Raw genomic sequence first — 17859 nt, 5'->3', positions numbered from 1 at the left:
TTATGTGTGCTCATCATTTGTCCCTGAAAGTGATTACTTACAAATAACCGCATCTACCTTTGCTCGTCCCTTTAAATTTTACTTATGTAAACTTGCAGGTTTATGAAGTTCTTAAAAAATCTTGAAATATTTTTATTTGGAGGTGTTAAAAATATTTTCATGACGATAAATGCGGAACAGTAGTCAGAGAAACTCCTGGAAAGTCTAATCAACTTCATTGTTTCATTTTTTTTTTTTCCTGAAGTCCGCAGAGTTCTTATTTTATACATGCACGCATATGCATATATAAATTATAATGTTAATAAGATAGATAATAAAAAAAAATAGACAGAATAGGTGTTTCAAACTCAAATGTTTCAGACTTTTCCTTTCAGAGCGACCATAAAGCAAAAGTTTCGTGTGACAAGATCTCCGCCTGGAGCAGTAGACAACCTTTTCCACTGGGTGGCAGTATAGACAGTTTTGTTTTATGGGAAGTAAAACCACAAGTAGTTTTACAGCTTTATTTCTTTTTGTGCATACACACAGATAGTAATTAAATTGTTTATTTTAATAGTTTGTGTTTGCTCCAGTGACTAATTACTCAGGTTTTATTCATTTTTCACACAGAATAGTGAAAAGGGATCCAAAACAGAGGAAAAGTGTCTTTTCAGTAACAGGATACTGAAAACAAGACTTACCATCCAACCATTCTCTTCCCCTTAACCTTAACAGGGTTGTAGGGGGGCTGGAGCCTATACCAGCTACCATAGGGCGAGAGGTGGGTACACCCTGAACAGGTCACCAGTCTGTCACAGGGGTAACACAAAGAGACACACAACCATTCACACCTATGTGCAATTTAGATTCACCAGTTAACCTAACCCCACTAATTGCATGTCTTTGGACTGTGGGAGGAAGCTGGAGTACACTGAGAGAACCCACGGAGGCATGGCGGGAACATGGAGACTCCACACAGAAAGACCCTGGCTAGGTGGGAGAGTCCAACTCAGAACCTTCTTGCTGTGAGGGAACAGTGCTAATCAGCACACCGCCGTGCTTATTTTAGTGAATAACAAGAAAAGTTCTTCATGTAGTATTTTTATGGGGGGTGTTTATTTTAATTCAAAACGTTTTAAAAATGAAAACAATCCACAAACTGCTGGTTCCTTCTTTAGTTTGACTTTGAATTGTAATGTTTGTTATTTGTTTCTTTGAGCCCATTGTGTCTTATTTACCACTGCTGCACAAGGTCAAACGTAACCTAACTAAGACACTGTAAATTAAAAGTAGTCTTCACAGTATTTTGAATAAACAAAAGAATACCAGAGACCAAAAAGTGTAAGCTAAGTTATGCCCGTCCACATTCTGTGGCACAAACTTCTCAATGGCAACAAGAAAACCAAAGAAATCATTTAAAAAAGAGTTCAAAAACAGTTACAACATGTATGTTTGTGACCTTTGTCAGTTTTGTCATATCTGAGAGGTGCTCCTGGGGGCACAGTGTGTGTGTGTTGGGGGGTGAGGTTGAGGGGGAGTTTGCTCTTTTTAGTCGAGGTGGCTGAAACAGCACTCCTCAGGTTGAGAAGGCTTTTTATCCCTCTCGAGGGCTGCAGGCTCTCGTTGAGTTGTTCTGTGAAGTGACCCGCACACTAAAGCAAAGTGGTGGAGGTGTCTTTACCGTGAGGGTGGCAAAGGCGGTGGTGCTGTTACATGCTCAGAGGTGGTGGTAATGGTGGGGTGAAGAAGTTGATTGTGTGTGTGTGTGTGTGCCGGGGGGGTGTTTGGGTTGTAGTGGGCAGAAACGCGGTGTTGCAGCTGTGCGTGTGCTTGTCCATGTCTGAGTGAATAAGGGGAGGAAGGGTCAGCCAGGGAGGGGGGATTCAGGTTCAGAAGTGTTGAAGCATAAAATCTCTCTCTCTCCCTCTCTCTCTCTCTTGCTGGGCCAGACGCAAAGCAACAGCAATTTGTGCGATTTCACAGCTCACCGAATCCCTAAAACTCTGACAGCCTTGTGCTGAGGTGGGGGTAATGAAGGGGTGGGAGGGAGAGATGGAGGGAATGAGGAAAAATGCAGAGATGGACGGATGGAGCGGCAGACGCTACAAACACGCAAGTGACAGTGGAAAGTGAAGATGGACAGATTGGAAGAGAAACAAGCAGCTGACGACTGATCAGAAGGAGAAGAGACAGGCACTCAAGAGATCTGTATATTGCACTTCTAAATTATTAGAAGTGTAGCCACAGCTGCCCTGGGGCAGACTGACAGAGGCGAGGCTGCCATATCGCACCATCGGCCCCTCTGGCCATCACCAGTAGGCGGTAGGTGAAGTGTCTTGCCCAAGGACACAACGACCGAGACTGTCTGAGCCGGGGCTCGAACCGACAACCTTCCGATTACAAGACGAACACCCAACTCTTGAGCCACGATCGTTTAATGTGATGCATGAATGTGATCTCTCCCTGGGGGACATTAACAACATTTTTAAAAGGCAGACTGGTTATAGACTATATAACCAGACAGCGAATGATCAAAATGACTGAGTCAATCGTAACCTTGAGAAAAACACATGATTTTGTTCTGACATTGGACAAATGACAGAGAGACTAAAATTTAAAAAATCATTTGGATTCAGGGCAACACGATTTCTGAAGTGCACACTATGTTGTAACTTTATGCAGTGTTGCTCCAACTGCCCGTGTAGCGTGGGTTGTGGTCAATAATAACTTTAGACCAAGCACAGAGGACTGAGACGAGGCTATGGTGGAGGTCCGGACTTTTACTCCATAAGCTCAGAACACATACAATAACACTGCCCCACCTACAGGTGGGAGGTAGTAATAGCTGCTGCCTGTGGTCTGCCAGTTAGGAAGTTGGAGATCCACAGACACATAGATGAGCTGAGTCCCAGATGCTCCAGCTTGGTGGTGAGTGTGGAGGGAATTATGGTGTTAAATGCAGAGCTGTAGTCTATGAAGAGCATTTTAACATAATTCCCCCTTCTAGTGTCCAAGTGAGTGAGTGATGTGTGGAGGAGATGAGAGATGGCATCGTCTGTGGAACGATTTGGACGGTAAGCGATCTGTAGTGGGTCCAGTGTGTCTGGTAGTGAAGAAATGATGAAGTCTCTGACCAGGCGTTTAAAGCACTTCATCACTACTGAGGTGAGGGCTACAGGGCGATAGTCATTGAGAGAAGCAGGGTGGGGTTTCTTCGGGACAGGAACAATGATGGACTCTTTGAAGCATGTGGGGATCACCGACTGAGATAGAGAGATGTTGAATATCTCAGTGAACACAGGAGCTAGCTGGTATGCGCAGTCTCTTAGGATACGACCTGGGATGCCGTCTGGTCCTGCTGCTTTCCTGGTGTTCACTCTCTTGAAGGCTCTCCTTACTTCATGCTCGGAGATGATGAGCACGTTTCCGGTGCTGGCAGTATCTTCCTGTCTGCAGCCGTTAGCGCCGCTAACACTAGCATTGTTGGAGTCCTTAGCTGCAGCCTCGAAGCGAGCATAGAAAGTGTTCAGCTCGTCTGCCAGAGTCACGGCCGCTATTGTCCTTAGTCCCCGCCACAGGCTCCTAGAGTCACTCTGTTGGAGTTGTGACTCTAGTTTCCTCCCGTAGCGCTGCTTCGCCTCTTTCACCGCCCTCCGCACGTTATATGACGCGGCTTTGTACGGGTCCATGTCCCCCGTCGTGAGTCCCGTGTTGTAGGCAGCGGTGCGGGATCTCAGAGCGTCGCGGATGGTTTTATCCACCCACGGCTTCTGGTTGGGAAACGTTGTGATAGTCTTTGTCTCCACGGTATCATCCGCTAGTTTCTCGATGAATCCCACAACCGCTTCCGTAAACACGTTGACATCATCATCGGAGCTGTTTCTGAACATGCCCCAGTCTGCGTCATTGAGTGCGTCCTGTAACGCGGCCACCGATTGATCCGTCCAGCGCGCGACCTTCCTCTGAACCGGAACTTCCTGTTTCAGCCTTTGTTTGTATTTTGGGATGAGGAAGATGGCGGCGTGATCAGATTTGCCAAACGGGGGGCGGGATTGTGCCTTGTAGCCGTCCTTGACCGTAGTGTAGCAGTGGTCCAGTGTCCTTTCACCTCTGGTGGGGCAGGAGATGTGTTGATAAAAGTTCGGCGCTGCGCGTTTGAGGTTGGCGCTATTAAAGTCCCCCGTCACAATAAGCGCAGTGTTGTGTCTGGTGCTGTGTGAGTGCCTCATGCAGCTCGCATAAGGCGGTGACCGTGTCCGCTTGTGGTGGAATATAAACGGCACTTATAATGACCGATGTAAATTCCCGAGGTAGATAAAAAGGACGACACATGATGGACAGTAGTTCCAGATTTGGTGTGCAGGAGCGTGTGAGAGGAACAACGTTCGCACTGTTGCACCAGTTGTTGTTCACCATTAAACACACGCCGCCTCCCCTTGACTTCCCCGAGTCCCGTGTCCTGTCCATGCGGTGAACCGAGAAGAACTCGGCCGGCTGGATGGCGTGGTCCGGCACCGCTGGGTTCAGCCATGTCTCGGTGAAGCAGAGGAGATTGCAGTCCCGAATGTCTCTCTGGAACTTTACCCTGGCCCTGAGGTCGTCAAGCTTGTTCTCCAGTGACTGGACGTTGGCGAGCAGGATGCTAGGCAGAGGTGTGCGGTGTGCACGAGCTCTCAGCCTGTTCCTGACGCAGGCTCGCTTCCCTCTAGGCCGCCGCCGCTTCCCTTTGTTCTCCCTCAAGATCTCACTCGGCCAGCTCGGATCCGAAGTTAAAAACTTCGAATTGTGAGTACATTGTAAACCAATAGAAACAAGAGTGTCACTGTCATACCTAATGTACCCAATGGTGGTGATTTTGCCGATTTAGAAACGCTGAAAACTAACTTAAAAAACAAAGACAAAGAAAAAGAAAAAGTGGTCGGAGCAGTCGTGACGGCAGCCGACCTCACCGGCGCCATCTTTGAAGTCTCAGCCCATCGAGGCAGGGACTTAAACGAAATATAATTTTCTACATAACTAATCTCACATTTGGATTATTTTCAGATTCGTGAGAGTCTTTTGATTAAAGTAATCTGGGATTGTGCCCCCACGCCACCCAAAAGGGATTAAATCCATTCATTGTTCATTGTGTCCGTCTTAGTGTTAAATGGCGCTCCGATTGGGTGGTCATTATCTTGGTAAACATATGACCGTAGCCCCTGATCTCAGCGGGCCACTCAGCAACCTTCATAGAAAGTGTTTATTTCCTAGATGTGCCCTTCAGCATCACTCAGTGTTTCTGCCACTGCCTCTTGACCTTGGCTTCTTTTTTGAAAACACACTTAAACCAAAGGGCAGCAGTGTATTGAAAGTGACAGACTCATTTCCATGCTACAGTCATTGAGAAATCTGACCATGCTCAGTATTAAAGGACAGCTGAGGCCGGAAGGAACCTCTTTTGGGAAGAGAGGGACAAAAAGGGATCAAGAAAAAGAAAGTTTGTACTACTTTAACAAAACCTGATCCTTGGATTAAAGGATCATCAGTTTGGATATCACAAACTAGCTTATAACATTAGAGTATAGTCACAGAACCTGTTTCCATTTCCTTTATTTTTGGGGGCAAGGTCAGAGGCTCACAAGCTAATTTACAAAATACCTACAAGTTATACAGATTCAATTCCATTTTCAGTTCATTTCAGGTCAGTTTTGTTTATATAGCACCAGATCCAGACAACAGTCACCTCAAGGTGCTTTATACTGCAAGGTAAAGATCCTACAACAATACGAAGAAAACCCCAACAATCATACAACTCCCTATGAGTAAGCGCTTTGGTGACAGCAGGAAGGAAAAACTCCCTTTTAACAAGAAGAAACCACAGAACCAGGCTCAGGGAGGCACAGTGAAAGTGAAATGTGAGTGAAGAAGAAACACTCTGAGTGTCATAGGAAGCCCCCAGCCTATAGCAGCTGAACTAAGTGAGGATTCAGGGTCACCTGAGCCGATCCTAACAATAAACTTTATCAGTAATGAAAGTTTATACCCTAATCTTTAAGAGGGGCCAGAACACTGAAAGTTCTGACTCCCATTACATTTTTAAATACCCTTTTCAAAAGAGAGAATTAAAATTTAACTCACTGAAAAGAAAGGAATCGTCCTCCTGCAGAAAGACTCTTAAGAGCCTGTGATGGTTGTGTGTTTGTTGTCCTTTGCTGACATTAGCAAACCATTGTCTCAATGTTGTAGCTGTGTACTGCCACCGGGGGCAGTGTCCAAATATGTTTGTGCTTGGTCCTTTACCTTAGCCCCTGCTGCAGAGATAGCAAAAGTCAGAAGATAGAAGAACTTCTTCAGAGTGAAGTGAAACCATGTGTTACAAGGAAAACTACCCAATACTGCCACTGCTTGTGCTTATCATCTGTGTGTTTTTGATATTTGATTATTTTTTTCATGCTTCTTACATTCAGTCCAAATTCCTCACTCTCCTTGGATTTCTGTAGAGGTCTTAGTTTTTGTTTTCTTCTGTGTTTTTACTTCCTTTGTTCCGTTTTACTTCGAGTGCACCCATATCTTATTTTCCCACTCCCTGGTGTGTGTATTTAGTCAGCTGCTTCTTGTTCTTGAGTTCCTCTTATGGTTTTTGGCTGCTAGATCTATTTATTTATTTTCAATTCATTTGCTCTTAGGATTTTATTGTGTTTTGGATTACTCTGCTGTATCACACAGAACTTTGTTGTTACCTATAAGTAAAGTAAACTTCCAAAAAAAAACCCCCAAAAAAACCTCCCAGCCCGCCCATCTTTGTTGTCTCCAACTTAATTACCCAATTGATATTGTGATAAGTTCCCAAACACAAGCTGTGACAGAAACAGGCAGAGAAAGCTCAGGGTAGGCCAACTGATAGGAAATGAAAATAAAAACTATTCAACAGTTTAACCCTGGAAATGTGCAGCCACTGTAAGAAGTGGAAATCAATCATGGCCATTCTTACTGTACACACAAAAATAACAACAAACAACAACCCTATCATTAAATATGTTTGTATACATAAAAAATTCCATATTTTCAGTGTTTATATTGTTTTTAATTATTTCTTTTCGCATCCTTTCAACTGCAAGTCTACATTTTTGGTTATATTTTACTTAATTGTATATAAAATATTATATGCTTAATTTAGTAATGTAATGTCTGCATCCCGGGCAAAAAAGCATCTTTGAATTAAATTGATATGAACTGATGAGCAAGATACATGTGGGAGCAGATGAGATATTAGATACACAAACACCGGGTGATAAGAGGTGTCACCTGAGTGCTTGTTTTGGTTGAGAAGTCGAGGGAAAGCTTAAAGAAGAGGGCTTTTTTGAGTGCGGTGTGGGTGTGTGTGGGGGGGGATCAAGACATCTGCACAGGCTTTGAAGAGGTCAGCCACGGGACAGGAACCATTCTTAATCCCCCCAGCTGGGCCTGCAAGAGAGGATTTGGACCTCTGCTCACTCTCCACCCCCACCCACAACAGTAGCTAATTGAGTGCCAGCACTCTGATCGCAGCATTTCCATGTAAAGCCGTGCGTGCTTTCTCAGGGCTTTGGAGTTATGACCAGGAAATCCCTCTTACTGTATACCTGCGATCATCAGCGATACCGGGCAGAGGATTATACACATCCTCGAACACATCCATTGTTTTGTCTGTGCTTACAATTGTGTGCCTATATAATGTGTTTTTGTTATGGTTATGTTTTGGTATTTTTTAGTTGGATGCAGCAGTTACCCTATTTCAGTACAGTCTTCTGCAAATAGAAAAAATATTGTAGCTTTAACCGTAGCCTGCATCAGCCAGTTCTCATTTCCAGTGCCTCAGTAGACATCTCTGTATTTTGTGCAGTAGATTCTTGCTTTTTATGCAGATGCTGACATGTACATTAAGTTGTGGCAATAATGAAAGGTGTCTGCTACCCCCAGTTCATCATATGTGGAGGTTTGCAAGGGACCTCTGTGAAGGGGCGTATTTAAAACTTTTTTTTATTGTGAAAAAATGACTGAAAACAAACAGAAAGAGCAAATGAAAAAGAACAAAACAAATTGTAAAACAAAAAGGAAAACAAAAACTACATTAATGCATTTAATATCAGATGCATGGTGGGGATTTAGCTTTGAGGCTACATTTTGTAGGGCCAGTACAAATCAGGTGCAAGGGATGACTCTGGCCAGAGTCTCTGCTGAATCTGGAAACCATCAGCTAGTGTCTGACAACAATTTAGCCTTTTATTACATTTTATTTGCATTCTGAAAGTCTTGAAATGGATATTTACTCTTTGTTCTCCAGCCATTCTCCCAGAGGCTGAGTCAGCTGATTAGCTGATAAGTTTGCAGATTGGTCATTAACTGCTGCTTGTGGCTGTACGTAAACTAGAAGCATGCTGGCATTTAAACAGGACTTTCCGCATGATGTCTGCAGCATGTCATATGGCAAAAATATCCAATCTTCTTTAACATTTGTTTTTAAATCACTAATATTAGTCTCATGTGTAATCATTTTATAGTTTTGCAGTTTTGCACTTTGAAATTCTTTTAATCAGATTAATAAAAATGTGTTCTTTTCTCAGACATCATGTTACTTGGACATTCCCAAATTGAGTTATGCTACTGGGCTTCAGCTTCTGCTGCACTGACCCAGTTTGATCAGTGCCCCTCCCCCAAGTATACCATTTACCATGCAGGCTAAAGCGGGTCAAGTGAAGGTTGTCGGGGTGATCAGCCAACTGGAAAACTCACTGGTTCAGAGGTCATGGATAAGCCATGCTGTCGGGTGATTGGTCAGACAAATCAAATTAGCATTCACTGGTGATCCCGCCCCAAACCGCCACCCAGGAAGAATGAGGTGAGGTGGATTCATGCATGTAGATCTTGATCTGTAGCTCTACCGAGAATGGTACAATCATTCAGACATAACACTATTTGTAGTCTAGGGTTTTTACCAGCACAGGATAATGTATAAAGCTATAGGATTACTCGCTTTGTCATTCTGTCCCTGGAAGAGGATGATCTACTTTCACAAGTGTCAGAATAAGCTTACCACAGCACGCAAACCACAGCATGGGACTTCGAGAAAAAAAAAGTATTGCATAATAATTATGCAACCAGTTACTATCATGGGTAATGCTGTGCTTATGACAAGGAAACAATGTCTTTTTCAATTAGCATTGCTTCATAGCAGTCTTGTAAAGCTCACAATCAAGTATCAGTTCAAAAATTTCTAAAGAGAAGAAATGATGACAAGAAGAAAATGCTATGGAAAGAAGTCTAGATGATTATGGTAAATGGCCTGTATTTATATAGCGCTTTTCTAGTCCCTAAGGACCCCAAAGCGCTTTACACAACCTGTCATCCACACACACATTCACACACTGGTGATGGCAGCTACATTATAGCTGGGCAGACTGACAGAGGCGAGGCTGCCGGACACTGGCGCCACCGGGCCCTCTGACCACCACCAGTAGGCAACGGGTGAAGTGTCTTGCCCAAGGACACAACAACCGAGACTGTCCAAGCCGGGGCTCAAACCAGCAACCTTCCGATTACAAGGCGAACTCCCAACTCTTGAGCCACGATCACTCCCATTATGTAGCTTGTGACTTGCTTTAAATACAGCGAGTACTTTAAGGTCCAATAAGCCAAAATGGAAGTGCCTTAAATGGCCAAACAGGGTGGGTGGGGGGCTTTGGTTACACAAATAAAAGAGATAGTCTATGGGGGAAAGACCCTACTGTCTACTTGATGTACGACAGTCGCTGGTTTAAAATGTTATTAAATAGAACACAGTGTTCATTTTGTAAATTGTGTAAACATTAAGAGTCAAATAAATAGTAATGAGGTGTTTGCTTTGGGCCAGGCCCACCTTCTGTGAACAGCGTCTTAGATCAATCGCCTCACTTGTGAGAAAAACCTAAGAACAACAACTGAAAAACAGTGCAGTTTATACAGCAACTGTAATGTGTTAGATATCAAACTCTTAGTCACCTCCTCCCACAGTTCAGTCAGAGACGCTTTATAACAACCAACCATTTATTACAAACAATTATAGAGTACAGAGCTCCCTTGAAGGGCAGAAATTGCTTCATGACTGAGAAAGAAGTTGGGGTAGTTGAGTCACGGCAGGAAACAGCACTGGCATTAGAAAATCATCAGAGTACCAGAGTTATGGCAACCGAGAAAAATATTAATCAGTAAGACAGGTGATGGTAGAGAGCCAAGGTGAAAAATGCAAATAAGGCTGAAACTGGGAGTTTTCAAGAGCCAGCCCTAGCTGCAGCTGGAAATTATGTGTTATGTGCCTGATTACATATATATCTCCTGTAATTTCATTAATTAAAATATCTGGAGTTTTTTTTTTTTTTTTACATGTTACATATTACATATTACAACTATATATAGCTCTCATATGAAACAGACTAAAGAGTTACTGTTAGAGTCCATTGTTCAGTCACATTGACTGTTGGGCAGGAGAAAATTCAAATTGGGCCTGTGTCAGGAATTAATGTGTTAATTTTGCTTCGTGCAGTCAAATCAAGATCAATACGGTAGTCGTTTATTGTATGAAGCTCAGTTCTACAACAGGACACCGACCATGACCTGCTCGCTGTTAGCTTCATTTGTTTAAATCCATAGAAAAGAGTGGGAGGATCAAACCTCTTTCTAAACTGTTTATGAGCACCAACACATAGGACGTTGATATTGGCACTCAGCTTGACCTACTGTCTCTATAATTTCATTTTTATCCCCTTCCACAACTGTGACCTTGCACACAACCAGCATTGGGTAAGCAATGATTTATCTGCCAAATAAATGTGTTAGCTCCTTTGGAATGTGTTTAAGGTGTGGGGTCACTCACTAGGTCACGAATGGCACCTCATAAATTGAAGCTAAGCATGACTTTAAGAGGGAAGTGAGAAGATGGGGCTTTGGAGGAGAAAGCAGCTTCACAATGAAAAATTGGATGACGTTTAAAAAAAAAGTTAAACTATCTGGAGCAGAATACTGTGCAGTTTTTGAGCTGAATAAAGGCAAGACACATAAGATGTCATCATTGGACACCTTACCTTGGGTGAGACCCAGAGCTAAGATGCCATATCAGTCATTTTGACAGTGTGAGGTTAGAGGGCTCATTTGAGAAGTGAAGGACAGTGTCCCCCTCAGTGATGTGAGATCATGAAGCTTTAGTTGCAGCTCACCTGCCTGGAAAATCTGCCTCCCATTCAAACTTATAAGTCTTGTTGAGGTAAGTGTGTGCTGTCAATTGTGACATTGACTGTCAGAGAGCAGAATGATAAGTGGCTGGCTCTTCTAAAACTACTGAGGGGTGTTTGTGAAACATGGTTTCATGGTTCCTGTTAAGCTCCTTAACAGAAGTAAAACAGAAATTAACATCTAATTCTAGATTATGTATTTAGCCTAGGTCAGATAACTGTTCTTCCACAGGACAGATAAAAAGTGTCTTTAACATGTAATACTGAGTTGAACACCGTTTGCTGAGCCATTAAAAAAAAAAAAAAAAGATTGCTTCTTTTACAATTAAGAAGTTCAGTGAGATCAATACATTATTTGATGATTCTCCAAGCTTGCATTTCACTCATTTTCAATTTTGCATGCGTTGCAGATCACATTTACTTCCACACCACTCCCCTCCAATGCCAATGAGCTGCTTTGCCAGTGTAAGCACAATAACTGCATGTGTGTGCACGCACATGCACATGGCACTGATGTAAGGTGACACGTATTTTATGCAAATTTTATCTCACACACCGTCCACTAATTTATAGCTTTGTATTTAATTTCAACCACACTAGCAGCAACAAATATTGGCTGGTTATTTGGTCCAGTATAAAATATCTCATGAACTGTTGCAAACACAGATGCAGTCATAGATGGTTGTCAAAGGACTTTGGATGTGATTTTACTCTATTATAGGGTTGTCAAGCGTAAGGCCTGCGGGCCAGAATCAGCCCGGCAAACTGGACACGTTTGGAAAAGGTGGAGGGCATACATTTTGGACTTTTAACTGTATTTTGATCAAATTAACAGCTTTTCCAACTCCACAGTATAATAGATAAACAATGACAGAAAAAATTATGTTTTTTCAACACAACTTTCAGTGTTTTATGATGTGTCCACAGTAAAATAAATAGATAAGATTTTTTTCTCTGGGCAGTAAATTACCAGAACATCAGAGCAGCATTTCGTTATCATGTAGTAAAACGGAGGCGTGCTGTTGAAATTGCACTTCTTTTGGTTACTGAGATTAAATGTGCAGCTAAACCTATTTACACTGACAGAAAGGGGAGTTTTACTGGTCCCACTGAGGATGACAGTGTGTCTCTGTGGCCCCCAATGTTAATGAGTTTCTTTTGTGACACTGCAATGCTGAGGTTGTAGTGGCAGCTAACTGAAACTTATTTTACATTTTACAAAAAGGATACTGTGGTTTGCAATAAGTGATTACAAACAAACACTTTTAAAATAGGCTGAACTGTAATATCAGATAATGCTATATCACTGTAAAACACCCGTGTGTTTGCAGCATTGTGTTACAATGATCTGTTAGGATTAGTGTGAACTTTGGAGCAGACATTCATGTTGCCCACATTGGTTTATGATCCACAAACACCTGCAAAATGAATGCCATCAACTGCAATCGCCCTCAGTTATACTGTGTTACGTGTTAGACAGCAGATGTTAGAAAACCATAAACCAAAATATGTAACACCTGCTAAAGATTAGCATGTTATCATTGTCATTGTTGTAACATCCAAGCATTGCCTTGGCGTTTAGGTCAGTGGTGTGCTTGAGTACAACCCCACAGACCCACTGGCACATCTGTGAACAAAATCAAATGCTCAGTATAATGCGAGCCTCGCTGACTTATTTGTTAAAGCATCAATGGCCTTTGCAACTGCTGTTAGCATACACGTACCACAGGGAGCTGTTTACCCGCCCAATAAAGACTGGACAAAAAATTCAAATAGCTGTTGGTGTTTTGTGCCTGTTTTGACATAGTCCCTGCTGAACAAAAATACAAAACACAATGTTTGAATCAGCTGGGAAACTGTTCAGAACTTGTATGCAACAGAAAAGGCAAAGCATTTACTGGGTTTTCGGCTGGAACGCAGCCTCAGTCTGTGGGCAATCTGCCCTTTGTTTGGTCTAATTTGCCACCTGCAGTTGGGCCACATCTGAGGTAGTTAATATCTGTGCTGGGGATTTATTCACACAGCTCGAGCCAGATTGCATCGTGAACTGAGAGTGAAGTGGTCAGTCCTTGAGGCAGATGTTGGGATCCAGACATTAACAATACCTAATTACTAATTAGGGTGGGGTTCTAATGAAACCCTGTTAACAAGGCCTCCAGTCAAGGTTTGGCAAAGAGTAGGGCGGACTAAAAAAATAACTGTAATCATGCAGTAATAATTAGTTGCACATAAATACATGCATGCATCCACGTTTACCATATGAGCTATTCTAACAAAACAACATACACAGGAAATCCAAGGAAAGAAAACAAAGCTAATCCTCTGTGTTGTTATCTTTGGGCTGAGTCACGGGTGCATCGACTGGTGGGGATGTGAACTGTACCTGACCCCAGGGTCAGTCTCAGTGTTTGTTTGTACTGGAATATGACTGACTTTGGTCTGATGATGCATTTGCCCTGTGGACCATTCACAGTGAGGAAATCAAAAGAGAGTGTGAGTGTGAGAGAAAGAGAGGACCAGATGGGAGACGGAGATGGATTGGCCAAACTAACAGGCAGATGTTTATGGGCCATTATTTACAAGCTCTTTAATCTGGGCGATTTCCTCGCCCTTGGCAATGGATAGGTCTGTGGGTCACGCTGCATGAACCCCTCCACCAGTGGTCATCCATCTCCTTTTTTAAAAGACAGGGAGTGAGAGGTATGGGAGGGAAGGAGGGACGAGTGTGTGGTTGAGAAAAATTTAAAGACAGCTGTGAAATGTTGTATAGAGAGCAGTTGACTGATACTCACAAAGCAATTTTGCAGAATGAACCGAAAACTAAAACACGTAAAAATGAGGGGGGTTTTAGATATTAATTAGTCTCAGATTTATTGCTAATCCTTTCTGAATTTTTGTGAAAAAGCAAAATTTCACCTAGAGAAAAAAAGAACAACTTGGATATCTCATAGAATCTCAACAGGAAAGCTGAAATACAAAATGAATGAGGCTGTAACAGCAGAGAAGAGGGAGAAACAAGGGGCGATGTAAGAAAAGTCATATGCATGATGAAAAGAAAGACAATTTAGGAGAAAAAGAAAATAACCCGATGAGATGCCACGTTAGTAAAAAGCATGTCACATCTTCTTCATGCTGTCATCCTTTCTAAACTTTTCTTTCGCTGCAGAAACATTCAGTTTGAGTATACTGAACGATGCAGTGACCGTTGGGTGGACAGCATGTCTCCTCTCCTGCAGGCAGACTTGCACCTAATTTTCCCATCTGCTCGATGAATATTAGACCAATTGCTGTCTATATCGATTTGCGCTAAGGTTAAAAGCTTGTGAGACCTTGGTTTAAATATGGGTTGCCTGGCAACTGCTCTGTGCGACCCCCCTAAACTCCATCCTGTTCCAGTGTGCATGGACATCTTTGTGTGGGACATGGGTGAGTGAGGGTGAGGCTTGAGGGGACGGGGGTGGCAGGTCAGGCTTACCCAGATAGCAGAAGCCCGGGTCTTGATTTGGAGCCCCATCAGTGATTAAAAGTTCCCCCTTCTGCCTGACATTGTGACCTTAACCCCCAGACCTCCATGCTCCAGGGTCACTTAACCTTGAACCCAATTACAAGATAAGGTTACTTAAGTGTGACCCTCACCGTGCAGCTCACTCAGTTAATAGGACGGGCTGTAGGAGAAAAGGGCCAGCGCAGCTGATACGCCTCTAGGTTAATTCGCTGGGCTGAAAAAGGTCGCGGGCAGCAGCCATAAAGAACAGGACAGCACTTCGATTTCTCATGCAAAGTGAGACTCAGCAATACGATATCACGGTGGGAGCCAAAGAGCAGAGGCAGCAGAGGTTGGGCTCTGATAAGATGGCTTCAACGCCATCGCCAGGTGCCAATGCTGAGCCCATAGTTTGATCCAACCCCACAAAATGCTGCCTGTGCATAGAGGTGGTCGAATTAATGACTTGGAATAATGTTTGCATGTTGTCTAAAATCTGCATGCCTAAAACTCTGAAATATTCATTCTGAACTAAAAATGTATGTTTAAAGAAATCTCCCTATAAAGTTTCCATGTCTGTCCGCACAATTATCATAAAATAATTTATCAATAATCTTTTTTTTCAATATTTTAAAAATCGTTTGCAGCACGAGCAAAGGATATACCAAACATCAATGATCAGTGGTGTAGCTGACATTAAGTCAGAACTAGCTTGTGGGTGTAGGTTGCAAAGCAGTTTGCAGATTAAAGCAACTTAAGTTGAACCAATGTCAAATGTTAGCATTTAGGTTGCTAAATGAATGTGTAGCTGAGCCGTCAGCTGATTTTGGCATGCACTGAAATCAGCTGGTTTGTGATGACTTTTCGCCCTGGCTGATGTAATGTTATGCTTCATTAAAATTCAAAATTGTCAACTCAAAATCATGCCAAAATGTATATTATATTTTGGTGGGCATTGTTATTGTTGTTGTTGTTTGTATATCTTACCTTTGAAAATAAACCAGTGTATTGAATATTTTGTATGATTCCCTCTTTGTTTTGCACACTAGTGCCACAGTGCGCTGCATTAAGAGTCCAGCATCTCATCTTAACTAAGCCAATAATGTGAGACTGGGTTTGTTTTGTCCATTGTCACATCTTGGCTGTATCATGTGGTAAACTCTTACCCTGCCTCTCACCCCCTCAATCTGGCATTATCCCTCTTGGATGAAAGCCAGTGGGCTGGTTTAACAAGCCAGGCCACATCAGGGCAGAAAAGCAGGAGGCAGGAGGGGTGGAGAGGTGAGGTGAAGGGTGAGCACAGCAAGCAAATATGCACTGTATGTAATGGCAAAGCCCGCTGTGACACTGGCTGTGATACTAGCTGTGATTTGCTGAAGCTGAAACAGCACTGGCCTTTCTCAAAAGGCAAAAACTGGGGGTGGCAGGGATAGGAATGAGTTTTGAATATAATGCACCTGAATTGTGCTCAAAGCATCAGTGAAACATTTCTAAAACATCTTGTCACAACCAGGGAACTCTTAACCTCTGGATTTTTGCAGGTGTAGTTCAATAGAAAGGAAATAGTTCCTATGCAAATTTGCTCACAACAAAAGTTTTGGATTTTTTTTTAGAAAACTTGTTAAGCACCAGAAGAGACCTCTAGTTCTCTTCTATTCAAGAGAAGGAAGGCATTTCTACTGACAAGAGAAACATAGACACATAAATTAGATTTTCCTTTTTGTTCTTCACTGAGTACTTTTTCAGCTGCAGGGGTGGTGATAAAATTCACCCAAGAGCAACATAGTGGAGCTCAATTTGTCCAAAAGAAAAGGCCAGATGACAGGTTAAATGTCAGGACATAATAGATAATCTCCAAAAGGCTTTGCATTCAAACGCACCTAGGTCGTCTGTCTTAAGTAATCTCTAAAACACCTGACCAATTAAAATGATTTAATTGGGTCCTGTTCTGTAAGTGCTGTCATGTTATATGCTTTGGAACAATAGTCTTGATTAAATCTTTATTCTGTGTTCGGGTCTGAGATAACGGCAATTGTCCGAACATTTCTGCTCAGACTGGAAACAGCTGCTGTGAAATAATGAACCTGGTTATTGCACATAGAGCGGTTGCATTTGGGCAGAAGCTGCGTTAACATCAAGAGGAGAAATAGGTGAAAACCAGTCTGTTTTACCGATAAAGTCAACAAGGGCAACACCTGTTCAGCTTCTGACACCAACAAAGCACACCCTGCAAAGTGAAAAACAGAATCAGTAGAGATAAGTAGAGAACACATAGTTGAATAGATTTTAATGTTTCGCAGTATTTTAAAGTGATTTGCTCCATTTGGCTTTAATCTTGTGAGCCAGCTCCGGTCAGCCACTTTACGTGGCTCAGCCCACAAATCGAGTCTCAACACTCTCAGCTGCACTTTGTTTGAGGTCAGCTCCTGTAATGAGAGACAAAGGGGTTTCTGATTAAATTTTGCAGACATAACGGTCATCGGGCTCACGGCACATGTTAGTGAAGCAGAAAAGGACTGTATGTCCTCATCAAAATTCCAATCATAAAACCAAAACAAAAGCTTTCAGGTCCATTTGTATGATGTGGATAAATGACCTGAAAAAAGGGATTAATGCTGAGTCAATTCAAGCCAACAAATCAAAACCTTTGGCTTTCGGTGAAAAGCACTTTGCTTTTATGCTTATGCTTTATGTACCGAAAAGGGCAAGTCAGAGTGAAAACATGTTAAGGCATGAACAAATACACTTAATTTACCAAATAACTTGGCAGTGAAGGACTTTGTGCATGAGACCCGCACATATTTGCTTTCTTAAAGAGCCATATTTGCTATATTAAGACGAGGCAAATCTGGACTATCGCCTTATGAAGCAAACTGGCAGCATTTAGGATCTCAGCTAAGAAGGTAGCCTAACAAAATGCATCATCTTGTTTTTGTTGAGCTAGTTTGCCCACTGATTGGCCCTCAACCTGGTTCAAACAGAAGGCAAATTATCGGATAAGAGAAACAGAGAGGGGAGGAATTTGAATAAAACAGAGAGCTGCATGTACAGAAAGGGAGAGAGAAAGTATGCAGTGGTGGTGGTGGTGGTGTTGGAGTTGGGGGGGTGTTGGTATTAGGGAATCAAAGCAGAGAGAGAGAACAAGCTTTAACAGTGGCCCGCTGACCGGCAGTT

General features: G+C 42.6%; 1 long non-coding RNA gene across 2 annotated transcripts in view; it reads left to right on the top strand.

Moving 5' to 3' along the window:
• The window catches only part of LOC113031865 (uncharacterized), a 52113-nt gene that overhangs the window by 8078 nt on the left and 26176 nt on the right, over nucleotides 1–17859 (top strand). The window lies entirely within an intron of this gene.

The sequence above is a fragment of the Astatotilapia calliptera genome, chromosome 11 (genome assembly GCF_900246225.1).
Source record: "Astatotilapia calliptera chromosome 11, fAstCal1.2, whole genome shotgun sequence".
Taxonomy (NCBI): domain Eukaryota; kingdom Metazoa; phylum Chordata; class Actinopteri; order Cichliformes; family Cichlidae; genus Astatotilapia; species Astatotilapia calliptera.
This window is presented reverse-complemented; position numbering and strand designations above follow the sequence as displayed.